The sequence below is a fragment of the Podarcis vaucheri genome, assembly GCF_965113315.1.
Source record: "Podarcis vaucheri genome assembly, chromosome: 1".
NCBI lineage: Eukaryota > Metazoa > Chordata > Lepidosauria > Squamata > Lacertidae > Podarcis > Podarcis vaucheri.
Window position 1 is genome coordinate 76,920,826 of NC_138759.1, and position 21,799 is coordinate 76,942,624.

A 21,799-nucleotide genomic window follows, 5' to 3' on the forward strand; every position below is an offset into this window, starting at 1 on the left:
GGTTTGCATACATTCAAAGTCAAATATTCCCATGAAATCATTCTTACTTACTTTTCTACAGCCCCCAACCCCACTACTTGTTTTACCCTGCCCTCCTTCCTTTCCTTTTTCTATTGTGGCATTCATCCTTTATTATCCTTTAGTATTATAGTCATGCCTAGACGCCCCAGTGGAGATTAGGTCACCATAATATGAGAAGCTATGCAAACACATAGTAACACATTTGTTGTGCCCACAGGGAGCTCACAGTTTAGAATGGAAAAGAGTATGAGGTAGGAAAAGAAAAGCTCAGAAAGACTCCACCAGGTCACCGCAAAATAGCCCCAAGTTGTAGTTGAGGGCTCCCTAGCCAAACAGACCACCCCACTTTGCTTCCCACTGGGCATCTCTCTCCTCTGCCATCCATTCTGCAAGAGGCAGTTGTGTGTGTCTACCTGAACTGCCCACGGCAGCAGAGCTAAGGGCTGCCTCCCCTGCGATGCCTCTTAGGCAGTTGTCAGGTTTGGATAACCATCTCTAGATTTCCTCATGGAACGTGCTGTTCCTCTTTGTACTATTCCTGTTTGTACTATTAACCCTGATTTTCCACTGCAGTAAACAATAAAAAGGCAAGACAGATAGCCCTTCAGACCATTCCAGCTGGGCAAGATACACTCAAGCCATTATCCATCTTTCCTCTCCCTCTCCCCATTTGCAGCCTCATTTTCTCAAAGTTCTTTTCTCATCTTAAATTTGCATCTCTCTCCCCCCCCCCATGTATGTTTCTGCCTTATGAGTTGATTCACTATGCCCTTTTTCTCTTCCACACAATGTTTCTCAGAGAATCCTGTCCAGTCACCCAAAACAAAACTTGCAGTACTTTGTATCATGGTGGTACCAATACTAGAAAGAGATGGGTGACAGAAAACACGTCAGTTTCCCGCCCAGTCATTTCTCCATTACTTATGTCCTTTTTTGCCAACTCTACTTGGCCTAAGAAATTAAAAGACCAGCATTACCTCATCTTTCTATTTTATTTACATTTAACGCTTTTATATAGAACACCTAGGGCTGTTTGCAGTGAAACTTTAAGTTGCTAATACAGTTGCTAACATTTAGCCCCCTGCTCCACGCTGGAAACTTCAATGCCATGGTCTTAATGGGCTTTTTTCCACTGTGGGTCAAACTATATAACAGATTGTAGTGGGGTGGTTGGCTGTCACCAGGAACATATGCCAAGTGTGTAGTTACCCTTTCCTACTCCGTAATGCAGAACTTGTCAAGGTTTTCTACCCTTTTGTAACTGCAGTTAACCTATGTGCTAGAATTTGTGAAGGAGGAAAACACTGCGTCCATGCCATACTTCAAGGTAATTTAGCAACATGGGTATTTAGCAACATGAGCAGATATTTCATTACTACCACCAACAACATAGTTCATGCTAACTTGAAAGTAAACATAAGCTCCGGGGGAAGACCTGCTTTAAGACCTGGGAGCCACTTGCATGCCCAAGCCAAGCTCACTTTGCTAATCTGGGCATGAAACCCTCTCCATGAAAGTACATAGCCTAACAATCCAGGTAGACTTTTTCATTAAACACAGCTGAAAACAGAATCCTTTCTTAGACCAAACTCTTATTAAAAAGAAAGGTAGCTTACTATGGAAAAGAAGCAGATAAAGTAACTTAAATATATCCAACTCTACAATTCTATGCTTCTATGCTAACTAAATACAAAAATGCTTATGTGATGCCTTCCTATCCTAGATATGGGAATATCAAACAGAGGCCAAAACTTACATACACCTTCTGAGAGTCTTTGTTTCAGGCCATTTTGAAATGGCAACAGGCACATGTTCCCTGGGCTCCGAAGAAGCACCAGCCCAATATGTTTGACACAGAAACCAGGAAGCCAAAAGAGAGATGGGGAACTATCCTGACTCTTTTTAAACCTCAGAATATTCAGGATGGAGAAGAGGGCATTACCCATTCCCTGTGACACAGACCAACCAATCTCTCAAAGGCGGGGCTTGTAAAAAGCCAATCAGGAATGCCTATACTAATATGGTTTCCCAATCTCCATACTAAAGAAGGTATCAGGAAGAAGGCCAAATTATCATCTCTGGGTCAGCCTGGCCAGGAATTACTCATACCCCATGGCTGGGTAATTTCAGCCTAGCAACACATTAATAAAAAATAATAATGGGAAACACCCAGAAAGTTTCAGTGTGTGTTTCTCCAGAAGATCACAAATTTGCAGAGAGGAAGACTAGAACCAATATTCCACGGGCACTAAAGTGTTGCCATTGGGAGAGTCAGGGACTGGTAAAAATGGAGGCCTGGCCATTAGGTCAATACAAGTCAAGATCCTCACAGAGCTTACTTCATGTCATGATGTCATGGCTTTCTGTGTCTTCTGCATCCACTCCATTCCCATCTCAGACTGCCAACCATGTGAGGGAGACTTGGGTCAAAATACACAGACTGTCCTGATATTGCAGTATGAGGTCTTATCTACTAGATCAGGGGTAGGCAACCTAAGGCCCGTGGGCCAGATGCGGCCCAATCACCTTCTCAATCCGGCCCATGGACGGTCTGGGAATCAGCGTGTTTTTACATGAGTAGAATGTGTCCTTTTATTTAAAATGCATCTCTGGGTTATTTGTGGGGCATAGGAATTCGTTCATTCCCCCCAAATATATATATATATATAGTCCGGCCCACCACAAGGTCTGAGGGACAGTGGACCAGCCCCCTGCTGAAAAAGTTTGCTGACCCCCTGTACTAGACATTATAGAAAAGAAGGGGAGAGGGAAGTAGACACATAGTTGCTGTTTTCTGTGCTCACTTGCCATGTCTACTTTGGCCCTGTTTAAAATGTCCACAATAAAAATTTTAAGAATTAGAATTTCATGCTCAGGAGCTATTCCTATACTGACACGGCAGAGTTAGAGAACAGTGTGACCGGATCTGGCTTCCAACCTAACCTAGTATGATTGTGCCAGCCCACTGCTTTTAATAGCCAGACTGATTTCATTCTGGGTCACCTAGAAGGCATAAAAGGAAACTGTAGGCATTGGAAGTGATAAGTCATCGACTTGTAGCCATCCAACATGCATGTGGGCAAATGCCACTGGCATCAGTCAGTTTCCCCCCTACCTGCTGCTTGAGCAGTGTAATAATGCTCCACTTCTTCCACTGCAGATAACTGTAGATACTATGTAAATAATTTCCTACAATAATTACAAATAATAACATGCAGCTAAGGGACCATGGCTATGCTTCTTGTTGTCCTTGAGATGCCCTTCTATGCATCACTGGTCATTACACCACTGCTGATAAATCCTATGGTGCTTGGTTATTGGGTGGGGGGTATATGTTATGTTCAATAACAGCATCCAAATATATGTGTGGTCCATACTGGATCAACCAGTAAAGCACAAATCCTTTTGTTTGCCCTAAAGTTATTCTCCGTGGTGAACGAAATAAATTACCTAAGGTGGAAAGTCTTAAAACAAGATCCCAGCCAAAACTGGTGCTTGATCCAAGAGGAAGGGTGAATAAACCCCTTAGCAGGAAGCCAGGAGGTTTATCAAGGTCTTTTCTGTTTCTGGAAAAGCTGGTTTTCATTAAAGAAGGAACTAGCACCAGCTCTCCCTTCCCTCGCCCCAGTAACTCACAACACACCATCCCCATCTCCTTCATTGCCAGTTTGCGCTAATAAAAAGCAGAATCGTGCCTAAGAAGGGGAGGGGAAGCCCCATATTGTACAAAGATGGCCCCTCTGCACAGGCAAGCATCACAGGCACATTAGCCAGGACTTAAACCTGTGCCTACAGATTTCTGTTGCTTGCCTGAAAACAAAGCAGGTCTTGTGATAGTTTTTGTGCTCTTCTTGAAACAAAGTCTCCCAATGACTGCAAGTGAATCATAGAATAGAATCATAGAATCATAGAGTTGGAAGAGACCACAAGGGCCATCGAGTCCAACCCCCTGCCAAGCAGGAAACACCATCAGAGCACTCCTGACATATGGTTGTCAAGCCTCTGCTTAAAGACCTCTAAAGAAGGAGACTCCACCACACTCCTTGGCAGCAAATTCCACTGTCGAACAGCTCTTACTGTCAGGAAGTTCTTCCTAATGTTTAGGTGGAATCTTCTTTCTTGTAGTTTGGATCCATTGCTCCGTGTCCGCTTCTCTGGAGCAGCAGAAAACAACCTTTCTCCCTCCTCTATGTGACATCCTTTTATATATTTGAACATGGCTATCATATCACCCCTTAACCTCCTCTTCTCCAGGCTAAACATGCCCAGCTCCCTTAGCCGTTCCTCATAAGGCATCGTTTCCAGGCCTTTGACCATTTTGGTTGCCCTCCTCTGGACACGTTCCAGTTTGTCAGTGTCCTTCTTGAATTGTGGTGCCCAGAACTGGACACAGTACTCCAGGTGTGGTCTGACCAGAGCAGAATACAGTGGCACTATTACTTCCCTTGATCTAGATGCTATACTCCTATTGATGCAGCCCAGAATTGCATTGGCTTTTTTAGCTGCCGCGTCACACTGTTGGCTCATGTCAAGTTTGTGGTCAACCAAGACTCCTAGATCCTTTTCACATGTACTGCTCTCAAGCCAGGTGTCACCCATCTTGTATTTGTGCCTCTCATTTTTTTTGCCCAAGTGCAAAAAAAATTCATCTTGTTTGTTTTTGCCCAGTTCTCTAATCTGTCAAGGTCGTTTTGAAGTGTGATCCTGTCCTCTGGGGTGTTAGCCACCCCTCCCAGTTTGGTGTCATCTGCAAATTTGATCAGGATGCCCTTGAGTCCATCATCCAAGTCGTTGATAAAGATGTTGAATAAGACCGGGCCCAAGACAGAACCCTGTGGCACCCCACTAGTCACTCTTCTCCAGGATGAAGAGGAACCATTGATGAGCACCCTTTGGGTTCGGTCAGTCAGCCAGTTACAAATCCACTGAGTGGTAGCATAGTCAAGACCGCATTTTACCAGCTTCTTTACAAGAATATCATGGGGCACCTTGTCAAATGCCTTGCTGAAGTGGAATCCGATGACAGCCAGTCATGAAGTGGCCACTTTAAAACATACCATATGGAGGCTCTGATTGCATAGAGAGGTGATCGTCTGTCGTTTCTGGCCATGATGTGAAGGGGGAAGGGATGGGGTGGGATAATGTTTGCTTTTACCAGTGGCTACAGATGACCACCACCCACTGCGAGGAAAAGGTAAAGGTACCCCTGCCCGTACGGGCCAGTCTTGACAGACTCTAGGGTTGTGCGCTCATCTCACTCTAAAGGCCGGGAGCCAGCGCTGTCCGCAGACACTTCCGGGTCATGTGGCCAGCGTGACGAAGCTGCTCTGGTGAGCCAGAGCTGCACACGGAAACGCCATTTACCTTCTCGCTAGTAAGCGGTCCCTATTTATCTACTTGCACCCATGGGTGCTTTCGAACTGCTAGGTTGGCAGGCGCTGGGACCGAGCAACAGGAGCGCATCCCGCCACGGGGATTCGAACCGCCGACCATGCAGTCGGCAAGACCTAGGCGCTGAGGTTTTACCCACAGTGCCACCCGCGTCCCAAGCACTGCGAGGAAAGTAAGTCATTAAATGACCAGTGATGATCCATAAAGTGTGCAATGCATGCGTCATGGCAGGGACAGGAAGAGGATAGCAAAGCAGCTCAAAAATCCCCCCCCCCCAAAAAAAAGGTGTAGCTATATTAGGTAGTAGTAGAGAAGCAAGTTGGCAGGCTTAAGTTTCTGCTTCTGAACATACTGAGCAGTCTGCACATCATGAAAGTCAGAAAGCAAAGCTATGAGGCAGGGAATGCAAGGATGAGTTGGCACATGCACATCCGGATTGTATTATGAAGTGATGGCATTTGTAAATAAAGAGCCATCACATATCATCTGCTTCCATATCACCTGACATTGCCTCCAAGTGCACATGATGAGATATTATGTGATGTCCACAACAGTGGCAGAGCGTCATGCTCTGGCACTGGGGGGGGGGGCCAGAAAGCAGGCAGGGGTGGGTCTGGCATGCATCCTGGGAGTGTGGCACGCCGCCTGCGGGGCTGTGGCACCCAGCGTGGGCGGGGGGTGCAGCCACAATGGCACCCCACCGGGATCGTGCTGCCTTGAGCCGTGCGCTCCCCCCGCACTCCTCTTCCTCCGCCAGTGGTCCACAAACATGCACATCAATCCTAAGTCAATGGAGATGCAGAGACAGGCAATATGCAATGATATTTGCATCAGGTTCTCTCCTTCTGCAGAAGTCCTTTTGGGCTTCAGAGGCCCATTTTGAAGAAATAAAGCCCAGATTCTCCCCCCTCCCCAATCCTGCTTCTCTCTCACACACACACTTCAGCTACAGTTGATATGTGTGTGGAATGAGGTCTGCTCATGCAATAGGACTCCATCATCCCCTGCATTCCCTAATCTGCTCTGGAGGGTTGAGGGAAGCCTCAGAATAGGCTTAGGTGGTGTGGGGCGTGGGAGGAGGAGAGGCCTGTTACACGAGCAGACCTTATCCCCCCCCCCCCAGTGCTACACTGAATTCCACCCTCAATCGCCTTTCTGAACTCACATGGACACAGGCATACAGCATGGTAGTAGAAGAAGAAGAAGAGGAGTTTGGATTTGATATCCCGCCTTTCACTCCCTTTAAGGAGTCTCAAAGCGGCTAACATTCTCCTTTCCCTTCCTCCCCCACAACAAACACTCTGTGAGGTGAGTAGGGCTGAGAGACTTCAAAGAAGTGTGACTAGCCCAAGGTCACCCAGCAGCTGCATGTGGAGGAGCGGAGACGCGAACCTGGTTCCCCAGATTACGAGACTACCGCTCTTAACCACTACACCACACTGGCTCTCTGGTACTTATGTAAGTGTCAATCAGGAGGGCATGCCTTATTTCTACGCTTCCTACAGGTTGAGTTGTGTTTTCAATCGGCCTACTGTGAAACCAGTTGGACTTGAGTTAGGCATGTTTTTATGACCAAGACTGTTCCCAACTCACTATATGTTCCATTTCCCCATTCAAAGATGTATGTTCAGTGGATTCCTGTAAAGAGATCCCATAATTCTCTTCTCTACATGGTGCTTTGCTGCTAGGAAGTGAAATGGGCCATACTCTGGATACATTTACATGTTTCTCTCTTTCTCTCTCTACGGGTACATAAATATTTTCTCTCATTACTTTAACATTTCTTTCAGCGTGAATAAAGACAACCGTTTGCCAAATGGTATCTTACTGCAAATCATATGCAACCACACTGGACTCCTTAACTTCTGCCTATATCACAAGGGAGTCCGCCATCACAAATGGCAGCCCATTGCCATGCAGTATTAGCCTGCTGGCGATGGGGACCCAGATGGGCATGCTGATGTCATGCTATTAGCACTTCATGCAAACAAATGGTGCATATTGCAGATGCATTTAAATGTGTCAAGGCATGTGTGAAACATTTACATGGGTCATGCATAAATCATGCCTTGGGAAGAACAGAACAAGAAGTCTGTTAAATGGAAGTAATCGTGCATTGGTGCCTGGCTTCTCTGTTGTATTCTTCCTCCGATAACTTTGCAGGACTTTGCATATGTTAATAGTCCGGTGCTAACTGTTATTTGTAGTATGACTATTTATAGATGTGAAACTGCTTGCCATGGGGTTTGGAATGAGAGCATCAGGGATTATTTAGAATGTCTGGCTGGTGGTGCATTAAACTGCAGGGAGTGCAATGTCCAGTTCAGGGTTACTGGTTTTGCCTCTTTTGAAACAGTATGCTGCCTGACACATGTAATGAAAGCTCAGAATCTCCCATCTCCTGAACATGGAGATAAAGAAAAAAAATCTAAAAGCCATGTCAGAGAAGCAAGGTGGAAGACCATTCAGGGTCAAGACCTTGCTTTTAGTTTCCTACTCTGGGAATAAGATCCTGCGTGATCTGAGTCATACAGTTCTCCATGTTGTCCGGGTGGGAGTGACAAGTTTTCCCTCCCTTGCAGGGTGATTTGGGGTAAACATGTTGAGGATTGCAAAACACTCACATACTACGATGCTTAAAACTAACAGAGTGAGGAGCTCTCAAAGTAACAAACATGGATCAGCTTTAATAGGCTGCACCTGGAACATCTCTCTCAACCTAGTATAGACATTTTGTACAAGCAGAGGCATCAAGGCTTGGGCAGAAGATTCGGAAGCCAGCTATGGATTCTTCCCATTTGTTTGCCATTCTTCCTTCCTTGGCAGTAAGATCCATTCATAGGCTGCCTTCTGTTTGTGAGCTGTTCACTCTGCCATCTTGCAAATGTCTGCTTGCAACTCGGTGTCAACATTCAGCCACGTTATCTTTGCTTATTGGCGGGGTGACCAAATGCTTTAAAGTGGGAGACGAAGCAATGACAAACTGCCAGGAGAAGTCACTTGCAGTTCAGTTTTTCAGGATAAAGTAATCATTTGTTCTAACGTTTGTGAGCCATTCTAGATTCATAAACATTTTCTCTTGCTACCAGGAGGTTATCCAAGTGCAAGCAGCCCCAGTTATATGACTCCACAGAGACCACCAGCAGGGCCTATTCAGATGGCCTGTTTGCTAATATATTTACAATTCTGTTTTTCATTAGCCCAAAAATGTATTTGATGCTGTCCCATTTTTAGAAAAAATTATAGTCCAAAGTGCAAAACATGTTTTAAAGTGTCATTATCCATCAGAGTGACCTCCGAACAGTACATGACGACTTTCTCTTTGCAGCGTATTTTGCAGTTCAGTATTGCCGTCATCCCTATGTGAGATGTCAAATGACAAGGTCCATAAACCTGTTTTATTGTAAACACCAGCATCCTGTCTCGGTCATTTTGAAGGTTTGTTTAAAAAAAGAAAAGAAAAAAGAGTCAGGACCCATCTAACTCACCAATGCAACTATTGCACCCTGGTGCTCTGCAAATGTTTTTGACTACAACTCCCATCAGCTCCAGCTGGCTGGGACTGATGGGAGTTGTAGTCCAAAGCACCCAGCGGGCACTAGCTTGGAGGAGACTGCACTAACGTTGTGGTGTTTCTGAAGCAAGCAGACCCGCTTCCAAGCATGTCAGAGGCAAATGGGGAAATACAACTTTATTTATTTATTTTTTAAATGATATTTATTGAAAAAAAAATTTTTTTTAAGTTACAAAAGAAAAACAAAGTAGAAAAAGAAAAAAACAAGCCACTTCCAACCATACATATACAGATTCAAAATAAGAGAAAAAGGAAAAAAAATACACCACAAACATATAAAAACATTTAAAAACAAATCCATTATTCTCAACTCCTCAACTATCATTACCCTCTTTCCTTGACCTCCTCCTCCTCCCCTTCCTTGTATCCTGGTTGTTAATTGTCACAGCAAATCCTTTCCATATTTCATAATATTCTGTCATTACATTACCTTAAACTATTTTAATCTTATCTTACTATAAAAAACCTTGAAACTTAAAACTTAAATCTTATTTTTACCAACTTCTCATAACCATAATATTCTTGCATAATTCTTTAAACATTTTTACTAAAGCCAAGTAATTTCATTCCAACATTTTTCTAACATTCATCAATTTTGTAAAACAGTCCTAGTAGTGAAAAAAGGAAATAAAAACAAATCCAATCTTCATCCATCGTCCCTTCCTCCTGGTCCCGGGTTTTGTCAGTCCTCATTATCCCATCAATCTGGCGCATTAACCTGGTATCCTAATATCCGAGGCCCTTAAGTCTCTTCCATGTCCCTTCCGCAGCTCTTCTTCATATTTATAACTGTATTTTCCCTTGTCTCCTGCTCGTTTCACTCGTGGGAACTCCAGCTTAGCAATATTTTTGACCCTTCTCGACAGATCAGCCCCTTTTCCATAATTGACACTAAATTCCATGTGGTATTTAATTGAGAGCCCCCACAATCCCAAACATCTCACGGCCCATTTCCAGACTTGAAAAGTCCAAACATCCCTGCATAGGAGGGTCTATCCAACCCCCCATTTCCAGACCAAACCAAACCTTTTCTTTCCAAATCTGGCTTTTTCCAAGTTCATTTGTCAAATCCAAAAGTTCATATTCCTGATGGGCCTGTTCTGTCAGGGCACACTCCTGATTTAATTCCTGGGTGGGCTCCGCATATTTTCCCACTGCCTGTTCAAAATTTCTAATCGAATCAGCCATCAAATTCGTCTTCTCATGTAGCTGTTCCAGTAGGGCATTTGTTTTATAGAAAGCACACAACAGAGCTTCTGAATACATTGTCCTGAAGGTCAGATGTCTATTCCCACGATTGTAATCTGTAACAGCTGCCAGCTCCCAGGAGTTGGTTACAGTTTCACAGTCTCCCTCTAGGGGGAAAACTTCTATTTAATCTTTCTTTTAAAGACAAGTCTAGCAACAGAGTTTCCTTTTTTCAGATATTTTTCAGATATTTTGTCAATATTTGTTCCTTTAAGGTGCGAAAGGAAACAATGGAATCACTATGTTTCTCTTATTTTAGCTATCTGTCAAAAGCGTTTGTCTCTGGTTAATGAGCTTCAAACGTCAGTCCTGACACCCCGCTCCAGGATCAGGACGATGGAAAGTTACTTTACTTTAAACTCACTTCTGCAGAACAGTCCAGAAAAGATCCCCCTTCTTCTCCTGCTGCCGAAGGGGGGTTCAACAATTTTAAATGATGAAAGCCAATCCTTTAGAAGTGATTTTCTGAGCTCTAGTTTACGTTGTCTTTGCTTTATTCTGTTTACAAAGAAACGGAAGGCTGACTTCCTGTTTAGACCTTCCCGTTTCAGTACCAAATTGAAATAAAATTTTTAAGTCCAATTCCTTTCTGCTCGCCAGTCCTTATTTAAAGTCCAATTGTTCAAAGTTTAAGTACTCACGGGTGCTTATTTTAGAAGCCAAATTGTCCCAGGAAAAAGGCAGCGCTCTCCGGCAACGGCTGTGCGGCTTCGCTCCACGGAAATAGCAGTTGACTCACAGCACTGCGCCACTTCCCCCTCTTTGCTTTGGAGCCCGTTAGCGGGTTCCTTTGCGGGTTGGGGGGGCGCTAAGGGTGCCCGCCGAGTCCCATGGTCACAGGCTTCATCCGCCTGTGATTTTTAAAAGGGTCCCCGATTCGCCGTAGCGGAAAAGACCCGTTTCGCGCGGAGCTAGTCCCTCCAATTCAGAAGGAGTCCGCCATTGCTGATGGCGCCACCCCGGAAGTCCTGGGAAATACAACTTTATTATTGTTATTATTAAAACCTTTTGCTGTCTCTTTTCAGCACTACTACAAAATCCTGCTTGAAAGGCAAGCCTGAAAGTTCAAATTGCCATGTTTTAAACAAAACACAGTGTTTTATTGTACTACACTTCTGAAATGGGATCTGAACGCAGGAATTTTTAGACCTCTGGAGGTTTAAGGTATAGAAATGCTGGCTCCTTTACTAACCAGACCTAAGGGTTTTTGTACTCCCGCTCCCTTGTAAGACAGAGAAAGCAGAGGCAGTCCACAATGAAATTTCAGTTTAAATGATCTGTTTTATTTGCTCTCTCTCTCTGTGTGTGTGTGTGTGTGTGCCTGTTCCTGTGTGTGTGTGTGTGTGTGTGTGTGTGTGTGTGTGCAGATTCTCTTTTTTGTCCCTTCAGAGTTTGAAAGGGAAATTAGAAACCCTTGTTTCCCAAAAGTTGCCTCAGTTACTTTGCAGAATGTGTCAACATGAGTAATGATAGCAAAGGATCTGCCAGGAGGACCATAGGAAAAGCACACACAAAGCTGCAGCCCTCCAACAGCTATACATAATGTATGCCTTTGCTTGAAAAGTTCTACCACAGGGATGGGTTACAGATATAAAAACAACCCTATGCAGAAATTAATAGGAAAACACCGTCCTGGGGTTGGTGTGCTTTTGTTATTTGTTTGTTTGGATAGGCCTAACAAACAAATTCATTGGCAAAATCATCCACATATAATTTTGGATACCTCCACAATATCCTCTCTTTCTGACCCTTCCCCTCCAAACTTAGAAGTCCCAAATGTTCTAACCTACTTTTAAAGGGGAGATGCTCAAGTGCCTTGATCAGTTTGGCCACTCTTTTTCACAATATCCTTTTTGAGGTGTGCCAACCAGATTCTTATACAGCGTTCCAAGTGCCATCTCACCATAGATTTGCACAAGTATTATGGTATTAATGTAAGCCAGGGACAGGGAGCCTTGTTCAACCCAGGGGCCACATTGCCTCTTGAATAAACATCTGGGAGAACCATGCTGGGGTGGGTTTTTTCAGACACACCTTTCATCCAGGCAATCAAGAGGTATTTTCAAAGATCAAGGATGCAGGCAACATAATTAGAGAAGGGTACAGAGTAGGATCAGTGCGGTCAGGGTGTGCATGGCCTGGACAGAGCCTGAAGGGCTGGAGAGAGAGGGCTAGAGGGCCACATTCAGCCCCCAAGGCTAAGGTACTGTCAACTGTCATGACTGAAAACTCTAGACAACACCTAGTCATCTCTTTAACAACTCTCAGGAGCCCAGAACAGAACTTCTTGGAGGCAGAGTCCTCTAGCAACTGCAGCCCTGAAGAGGAGACTGATAAAAACACCAGAAGAGCCCGGTTGGATCATACCAATAGCCCACCTAGTCCAGCATTCTGTTCTTGCAATGTCCAACCAGATGACCCACCTCCTAGTCACCTGGGAGACTCTTGTTGACCCACAATTGACCCACAAGTTCAAAAAATAATTACAATGCTTATTATCAAGATAGAAATCTGTCCCGTGTAGGTCAATGAACACCAGAGCACATCTCCTTGAGCCCTGAATGGACACATCTGTTGCCAGACTCTGACAGCTGATCCACAGTCTTCTCAGGGGATCAACAGAGCCCTGAGGAGAGATTCCCACCCTGCCAAGCTGGAAACCTCATGACCCGAAAAGAGCCAACAACTGCAGAAGAAGGTGTCAGCCCTTTAGCTGGCCAGGAGGCAGCACTTTGGGGGCGGTGGTGTGGAGTCACTAGTCAATGATTCCCCAGCCCTGTAATAAACCCCAATCAGTTGCTGAGACAACCTAAGATGCTTGAGCTCAGCAGCAAGAGCACCATCCATGGTCCTGAACCCCACCTCGATCTCCCTCGAAGGTGCTGACTGCCTAGCCTTTCTTTGCCTTGCTGCCCTGCATTTCTGATAACTACCAATCTCCTCTTGCTCAGGCTATCATGTATCCTTGGTAGTGACTAATAGCTGCCAGACTATCTGCTTCTCGGCAGAATGCCAACAGCAGAACCCCTCTACATTGTATCTTCCAGGCTCCATTTAGATGTCAACTCAGTTACCTATTTACAAACCAAACCATGTTTTTATGAGAGCATTCTTACATTTAAATTTCCACCAACAATGTTACAGTTGGTGCCCCAACAGTCACTCAGCATCCCATGCCCACTCAAAATGCTCAGCGCTCATTAGGGAATTTGGGGTGGTTTTTCCAGCCTTTGGGGTTTTCCTTTGAATATGTGTGTGTGTGTGTGTGTGTGTGTGTGTGTGTGTGCTTTTGCAAACCTCAAGGCTGATACCTCCCCCTTGCGCACTGGGTGGAGTGATGGTGACTGTTTTGGCTACATAAGCACAGTCACTCTATCTTGAAGGACTAGAAATAGCCTAAATGCTTAAGTTTCTTAAGCTGGAACCTGGCATTGCAGAAATGGTGCAACTGTTGACAGAAGCAGGAGCCATCACCTTCTCCTCAATTCCCCATACAAAGGACATGAAGGGACATCATTTCACTGTCCCACTACATTCTTGTAAGTTTCATTTGTAGGGAAACGCACACCATGGTTATGTCACATTTTGTAGTTCTCTGGGGGGAAGAAAGGAAGAGACATGCATGCAGTTTCTTTAACGACATCTTACATGCATGCAGTTTCTTTAACGACATCTTGGTCTGGGCTTTGTGAAGCAATGCAGCAGTGGCCATTTATGTGACTAGCCAGTTCCCATCTCTTACATTTGTATTGCTGAGGCTCTGGTGATTTAAATGATTTAAATTCAAATCATTCTGCCTTGTTCAAGAGAAGTGTTTTCCCCAAGACAGCTACTTCACATGCCCCAAAATATATTTTAAGAAGGAAATTCTCCCATCGTAAAGTTAAACACTCTGCTACCGCTGTCCTGCTCTGCAAGCCACAAAGCACTTTGCCACTGACCATCAGATCAATTATAACATATTTCCAAAGTATTCAAGTGAGAACACAGTGATGCCTTTCATTGTAATCTGCAGAGATTCAGAAAGCCCATGTGTCTTCAGGCAAAGGAAGAAAAAAAGATCAACCTTTTTACTGCTGTATAAAAATATAATGGTAATAATACCAAGGAAATTAAATTTCACCAAACTGTGTTACAGTGACATTATGAGTTTGTCTTCAAACCACAACAAGCATGGTAATGCAGTCATTCCCATTGCTTTCCTGTCCTTAACTTGCCCTGTGTTGCTTGAGGTAAGGTAAGGACAGAGTTACAGCAATGTACCACTTTAATTTCTTGAGGCTTCCTACTCTCAACTATCCTTTTATCAACACTTCTCAGGCTAGTGAACAAGACATGTTGCTTTCTTGACAAATGTCAAAGGACATCCCTTTAGTAAAATATTGATAACTGAGGAGTGTATTCGCATGTTGAGCACTGCCTTCAGTTTACTGCTATCCCTGTTGGAATGTCTTTTCCCTTGTTGCTGCCAGAGAATAGGCATGTGTGTACGCACAAACTTCATTTGTGAAATAGCAATTATGAGCTTGCCTTGAACCAGGAAACCCTACATGTGTAGTGCAGTCCTAAATTAGGAAGGAAGTGCTACTGAATTCCACAGGGTTCGCTCCCATAGCATAAGATTGCTGTGCCAGTGTTGTATCCATTCCATGCACTTGCATGTGGAATTTGGTATTTGGAGAATAGAAACTGGCACCTTGGGTCTTCCAACTTCAGGACTTATCCCCAGTTTAAAGCAAACATTTGTAGGACCTTGTGGCTGTGAAGAGACAGTTGAGAAAATGCTGCATTGTTTGTAGATAGGGTTGCATCCTCCTACACAAAGTCAAGCGGGCATAAGCCCATGAGGATAAGGGGCTCAGGGGACGGAAGGTGGGCTTGGGTGTTCATTGACCAACATGGGACAGATTTTTATCTTGATGAAGATTATTTATTAAATTTATGTACACTTCATCCAAAGATCTTAGGGTGGTTCACAATATAACAATTACTGAAATTATTTATGGATCTTGTTGGTCATTTGTCACACACACACACACACACAAACGTGTCTCTCAAGTGACTAGGAGTTTTAAAAACCCTGCACATGATCCTTACATTCACTCCCCACATCATTTGTGGAAAGGGTGATCAATAGTTTCTACTTGTGATGTCTGTATCACATCATGCTACTCTTCAGCAGGAATACGGATGAGGCAATGCTCAGGAAACCATCACCTCCCACTCCAGGACCCTCTGGGCTAGCGTATGTGGCCGTTCTGGACTCCTTGGAATCAGAAGTTGCCTTTCCAAAACAGTCCCCACCAGACCCATGTTGTAGGATTGAAATGCTTTTTACAAACAAAGGCAGTTCTTCATAAGGAGTGAAGCTATCAGCAAACGCAGACCAGTCAGCCTTCAATAGGCCTCATCACTCTGCTGAATCAACAGCAATGCTTTTGGGAGAATTCTCTAGCCAGCACCTTCTTCAGTGTGCTATCCAAGGTCCTGATATCCACCTTGCTCTCTCTGATGCGATTCTGCTCCACCTGAAGTGCTGTTGCTACACTCTGCTTCTTCTGAGCTTTGAGCCTAGATAGGGCAAACCTCATCTAGCAGACAAACTCTGATTGCACCATACTGAGGTAGCAGCAGAATCCCTCTTTAGCCAGTACATGCAGTATGAAACACCATCCCTCAAATCACAGCACATGATACACCGTATCAACCTAAAGGCAGTGGCTTTCACACACAAGCAAAGTATCGTGCTTACAATCTTGTGTGACGCAAATAACACTTCATTCGCAAAATATTCCAACCAAGCCATATGTTTTAAATGTGAATGAAATGTTAAAGTTATCTTACCAAGTTTGTGATTTGTCATGTCTGGGAACAGTTTCAGATGATAGCATAAAGAAGTGTAAAAGACTCTTCTGCCTCTGGCAGGAATATAGGTCACAGACACAGTCTGTGCAAGCAGGATTTATGATTCAGATTCCAGCTTCTCTTTTTCTCTTCCTACTCTTTCCCTACCTACCAAGGAAGCAAAGATACTCAGAATGGATCCTTGCTATTGATGAGTAGCAACGAACCCTGAGAGTGGAAAGCGGTGGTTTTAAACACTGGCAGAAGTTTGAGTAAAGTAGGGAGGGAAGAATACAGGGAAAGGGGAAGTCATTTTAAACAACTGGAGAGGTTGGACACTGAGGGAGGAAAGTGGCAGTTTTAAACAATGTTTGAGGTACAGTAAGTAAGTAAGTAAGTAAGTAAATAAATAAATAAATAATTTTAGCTTCTTTGTTGTACCCATTTCTGCTATTTCTCCTTCTTAAAATGGCTTTATTTTCTTTAAAAGCATGCTCTCAGTGTCCCTCCACCCATCAATTAACTCAAGCTTCTGCTGTTGTTTGAAACACTCCCCTTTTCCCTTTCAGTGTCACTCCCTTCTTGTTGTACTCAAACCTCTCCCTCTTCCAGACCTCAGCTGCCTCATGTGACAGAGATAAAGGATGCAGAGCCCTCAAATATTCCACAGTACCTTCACACAACGTATTCCACTGCTGGTATCATGTGCTGTCATCAACATGAAGGTCCAGATTCTATGTAGTAAATTAGAACAGATAATTTATTAATAAGCAAGCATATATGTACAACATCCAGTGTTGTAGCTACTCAATTGATACGTAGCATGCAGCTACATAGCAAGTTTCTGCTTATTTAATTACAGGCACAGCTGGAAAAGGGATCCTCATTGGACTGCAGTGTGCTTATCACATTGCTCTCCAGCACAATCAGAACGAACCCTCCTCAAGCAGCTAGGAGGCTTAGTGAACAAATCCCCATTGGTGCCAGTACTGCCTGGTAGCCTGCAGTGCTCTACTGACAATGATCATATGATACTCCAGATCTTTCCTTTGTGTTCTGCAAGCTTGGAAAGCTCTTGTGAACACCCCCCCCCCAAAACTGCTGGCCTTTTTCATTCCAGAGACTCATGCTTGTGGCTTATTGGTGCATAGAACTGTGTATTGTGTGCATAGTCCTCTTCTCCACCTCCTCTCCAATCCCACAGCTCCTGAAGAGCTGAATTGAGTCATGGATGATTTTACCTACTGGAAAACAAACCAGGCACATCCCAAGAGAGCCATGCTGAAAGCACACAAACAGCATGCCATTTGTATGATGTTAGAGAAGCGTTTGGGTGGGTGTGAAAGGACTCAAAGACTCCTGGATGCTACAGTGTGGATTTAAAAAAAAATAAAAAAATAAAAAAGACACAAGAGTGGTGTTTCCTGAATGCTGTGTTGTAACATCCTGGCACCTAACCTGGCAGACATTCACAACACACTGGAGTGTCACAGCAAACGATGTCTTTTCCCCTTGAGTCCAGAACATCTCATGAGACAAGGTTGAGAAGAGGACAGGAGTGAGTTAATGAGATGGGACTCATGAGTCCATTATCCCCCCCCCCAGGCCAAAGCTGATCTTTTTAGTGTGCTGTCTGGTCTTGTCATTGATCCAACACACCTTCAATGTGTACCAAGAAGATCATGGCTCACTACCTCTTGGCTCAAGCCAAGGGTTTTCTGGGAAGCTGGTGAGCTGCAAACACAGAAGTCTGAGGATGCATTCACAGGGCTGGCTGCCACTCCAGAGAAAGAAGAAGAAGAGTTTGGATTTGATATCCCGCCTTTCACTCCCTTTAAGGAGTCTCAAAGCGGCTAACATTCTCCTTTCCCTTCCTCCCCCACAACAAACACTCTGTGAGGTGAGTGGGGCTGAGAGACTTCAAAGAAGTGTGACTGGCCCAAGGTCACCCAGCAGCTGCATGTGGAGGAGCAGAGACACGAACTCAATGTATGTTGAGATCATGTCCACTGAACAGGCATAGAGGAGGGCACAGTCCCACACCCACTGGCTTCTGCCCCTCTCTTACACACTTAATGTTTGGGAGTCTATCCTACCCCCTGCCTCTCTCCTAGCAGTTCAGGGCCTAGTCACACTATTCTTTTGATGGGGCAAAGCAACATTAGCCCTCTGCACATCTTGCAGTCATGTACACAGAGCATGCATAGAGCAAGGATAGAAACTTCCCTCCTTTTGTCAGTTCAGCATCTGGTAAAATAGCATATATGGATATAAAAGGCATCTGCATGAGCTCTTCACAGGTTGAGAACCCTGCAAAAACAGGGCTCCCCATCACATCTCCACAGCTGTGTGTACAGTTTCTAGGTGTAAAGATGCTTTCATGAGATATGCTCAATTTGCATAAGGAAGGGAGAGCAGAGTGAAATCTCCTCTCTGTCTCCCCCATCCCATTCAATGAGTGTACAGGGTACACAACTGTAGTATGTAAACAGGGTTAATGTTGCTTCACCATATATATAGAAGTATAAACAGATTATACTCCAAACTACCAAAAGAAGAACAGGGGACAGATTAGACTCCAAGATGCTAAGCAGTATGGGTGGCTGGCTAAGATTTTGGATGGACATGTTACAAAAATATGGAACCTGTGATATGTAGTTTGCTTTATGACAGAATATATACCCACTGGACCACCAAAACCCACCCATCCAACATTTGACTCAACTTCTGCCTGCAGTAGCAAGCACGGTTTTAGTTTTGCCCCATATCTGGCTGGAGAAGAGGCTGAATGAAAGTGCCAGGGGGAAAAATAGAATGGGAGTTCCAATCATCATCCCTGCTCACTGCTTCTGGGCTTTTAAAGGGGACTGGCAAGATCTCTTGTTTAATACCAGTTACCATAGCAGCAAGTGATGGAAGGTTGTAGCTGGTGCTGATGTCACAGTCAGTTATTATCCTGGAATATTCAGGGGTTGTGGGGAGAGACTCTGCATATTGTCAAAGCCCGATAATGACAACAAATATAATTAAACAATGACAATTTCAAACAACAACAACAATCAGAGCTTCCAGACTGCAATCAACTCTCAGATTGATGCTTGCTAAATGGAAAATAGGGTGTCATTTGTACTAAAACATGTTAGTGATTTTGTACAGATTTGAGCTTCCTTAGATTGTATTCAACCGTAGGTAAATTATACATTATTTTGGAGGCTTTTGATCTATGTAATAAGCCTTTTTGTACAAAATAAAGGGAAGCCAGGAGACAAATAAATCAGCATCAGACCCCATTCTCTTACATCTCTGATCTGGTATGTGTGAGTTTTCCCAATGGAATCACTGTCAAGTATTTAATTGTTGGAAGGACTTCCTGTCCCTGTTTGATTTACAACAGATCTGCTATCATTAGACTATAACAAAAGCTCCTTCTGCATTTAGGTAGGACATCGCTGAGCAAAAAAAAGCTGGAGACTGAATTTAGGACCCTGTCTCATTTCGGAGCTGAATTTTTTTCTTGCCTAAATCTTTCCCATAGAATGACTGGACAAAGGGGCAGTCCCACCATGTGTGTTAATATGTTCCTAATTGCTCACACTGTCCCCAGAAAAAAATTGGCCTATTTCCCCTCTTATTGTATGGTACCTGACTGGTATAAGAGTGCAGTAACTAATTTATTTATTTTTATCGTGTTATTCCATTCCATTAGCAATTACCAAAAACAAAACAAAAAACAAAAACAAAAAACCCCTTCCATGTTTCTTGTAAGTCCATGTGTCTCCCATTCTTTCATCAATTGGGATTCCTTTTCTATTTTCAAAAAAAGCCTGTTCGGATGGTCCTGAGCAATATGCCTTTGAGGGCCAACTATGAGAAACTTACGACATCTTTGGACCATGTTAAGGGATGTGCAATTTGCTGTAACATGTAATCTTGAGATAAGAAATGACGCAGTTAGAGGCACTATAGTAAAACAGCAGCATATGGGGTTGATTTTCTTCCATAAGTTTCCATATGAATAAAGAGAATATGGCTCCCTTCCAGGAGATCAATCATTCTATAGGTCTTAACTGTTCAATTTCTAGGGTGCATATGATTCACGAACCGGGGGGATGGAAATCTAATGAGGTCAGTGGTGATGTTCCAGGCCTGATCCTCTTTTTCTAGTCATCCTAAGTTGTATATGTAGTTTTAAAATATTGCTTATGGAAGTCCATTTCACAACACCAGATATAGTCATTTTTCTTTATTCCTCCCTTTGCTTCCTCTATATCATACTCACAGAGCACCTAAGGAATAAAACTGGATGCATCAAGCAGCACAGGCTCTATTGACAAAAAGAAAGCTGCATGGCTATCACTGAAGAGTGGCTCCTGGGGGGCTTGCTTTAGATTGCTCTGGGGCTCGAGCCAGCCTGCCTAGAGAGAGCTGTTCTTTTCTTTCAGCCTTTTTCCAATGCATGTTTCTGTTTGTAAGTTTAAAAGTCCCCAGGATTTGCTGCCTTTGAAGCACAGTCAAGCTGGCAGATGGAATCAGTCAGTACCTTCCACTCCAAATTCCTGGGAAGATGAAGCAGGATGAATGGTGGAAGAAGGGCTTGGGTTGTATGTGTTTCATGGTGGAGAGATTGTCAGGAAAAACCTCTCTTGATCTCTTTGCCCCACTTATTCCAAAGGGGTACTGCCTAGGGATGAAGAAGAGGAAATATATGACTAGGATTTCCATGGAAGGAAAGGAGCCAGGGAATTAATTGGTTGGTAGAATCAGGCACACAGATACCCGGCCATAAGGTAATCCAAATTCAAAGTCAAGAATGAAGGTGACAGCAAAGGTGGTTGGACTAGATGAGCCTTTGGGACCCTTCCGTCTCTTCAATGATTCTACGAAATTTGCAAAGGTAGTGATAGTGAGGGAGCATGATGGTGTCCTTTCCCCTTCCATAAGCTGAACCACAGCAAGCCTGTTGCATAATCACTTAGGCTACAAACCCGCTTATATTTCCAGAGTGGTAGAGTAACAGATTTTCCATTGCATGCTTAGGTGTAGAAGTGGTGGTTGTGAATTGTATTAGCACTAATATTCAGAAGCAATGGGGAGTAGTTGCTCCAGAGCTACATGTAACAGCCTTCAAAACATAAACAACAGAGGTTAATCAGTGTATAGACACTTCTATGTTACATGCTTAATGTGGCTGAACATTATGCCTGTTTACATGAAACTTAATAAAATATATAGGAACATGAAATACAAATGCACCATAACTGTTGGCATTAGGAAAAACTACACATTCCATGCTGGTGCACAACTCTGATGCAAGGAATACACATATGCAACAAATATTTCTGATGTGGACCTGAACTTTCCAGAACAAATGAATTCCCTAGTTCCACATCAGCAGGACTTAAACTAGATCTCTTCAATGAGATCTTCCAGCTTCAATGCCATTTTTCAGAAGTTAGGACTACCTGCTGCAAAGAGTCATCCCGGATCTACAAAGCACCATGCTTACTTGCAGATGACACCAAACTAGGAGGGGCAGCTAATGCCACAGAAGACAGAACTGGGATTCAATATGGCCTTAACAGATTGGAGAACTGAGCCCAAAGGAACAAAATTAATTTCAATAGGGACAAATGTAAGGTTCTACACATAGGCAGGAACAACCAGCCGCACAAATATAAGATGGAGGACACCTGGCTTGCCAGTAGTACAAATGAAAAGGAT

The 21,799-nt window shown here is 43.8% G+C and overlaps 2 long non-coding RNA genes across 3 annotated transcripts in view; both read right to left on the reverse strand.

The window, feature by feature from the left end:
* Positions 1-16,814, reverse strand: part of LOC309516995 — a 41,063-nt gene extending 24,249 nt beyond the window's left edge. Inside the window, exon 1 of one of the 2 annotated variants that reach the window (XR_014213103.1) lies at positions 16,752-16,814. This is a non-coding gene — a long non-coding RNA (uncharacterized lncRNA). Of the gene's footprint in view, positions 1-1,777; positions 1,902-16,751 lie in introns of those variants that run through there. The other variant, XR_014213104.1, reaches the window with a different exon arrangement.
* LOC309516684 overlaps positions 1-21,799 on the reverse strand; it is a 215,188-nt gene that overhangs the window by 157,327 nt on the left and 36,062 nt on the right. The gene's annotated exons all lie outside the window — the stretch shown is intronic.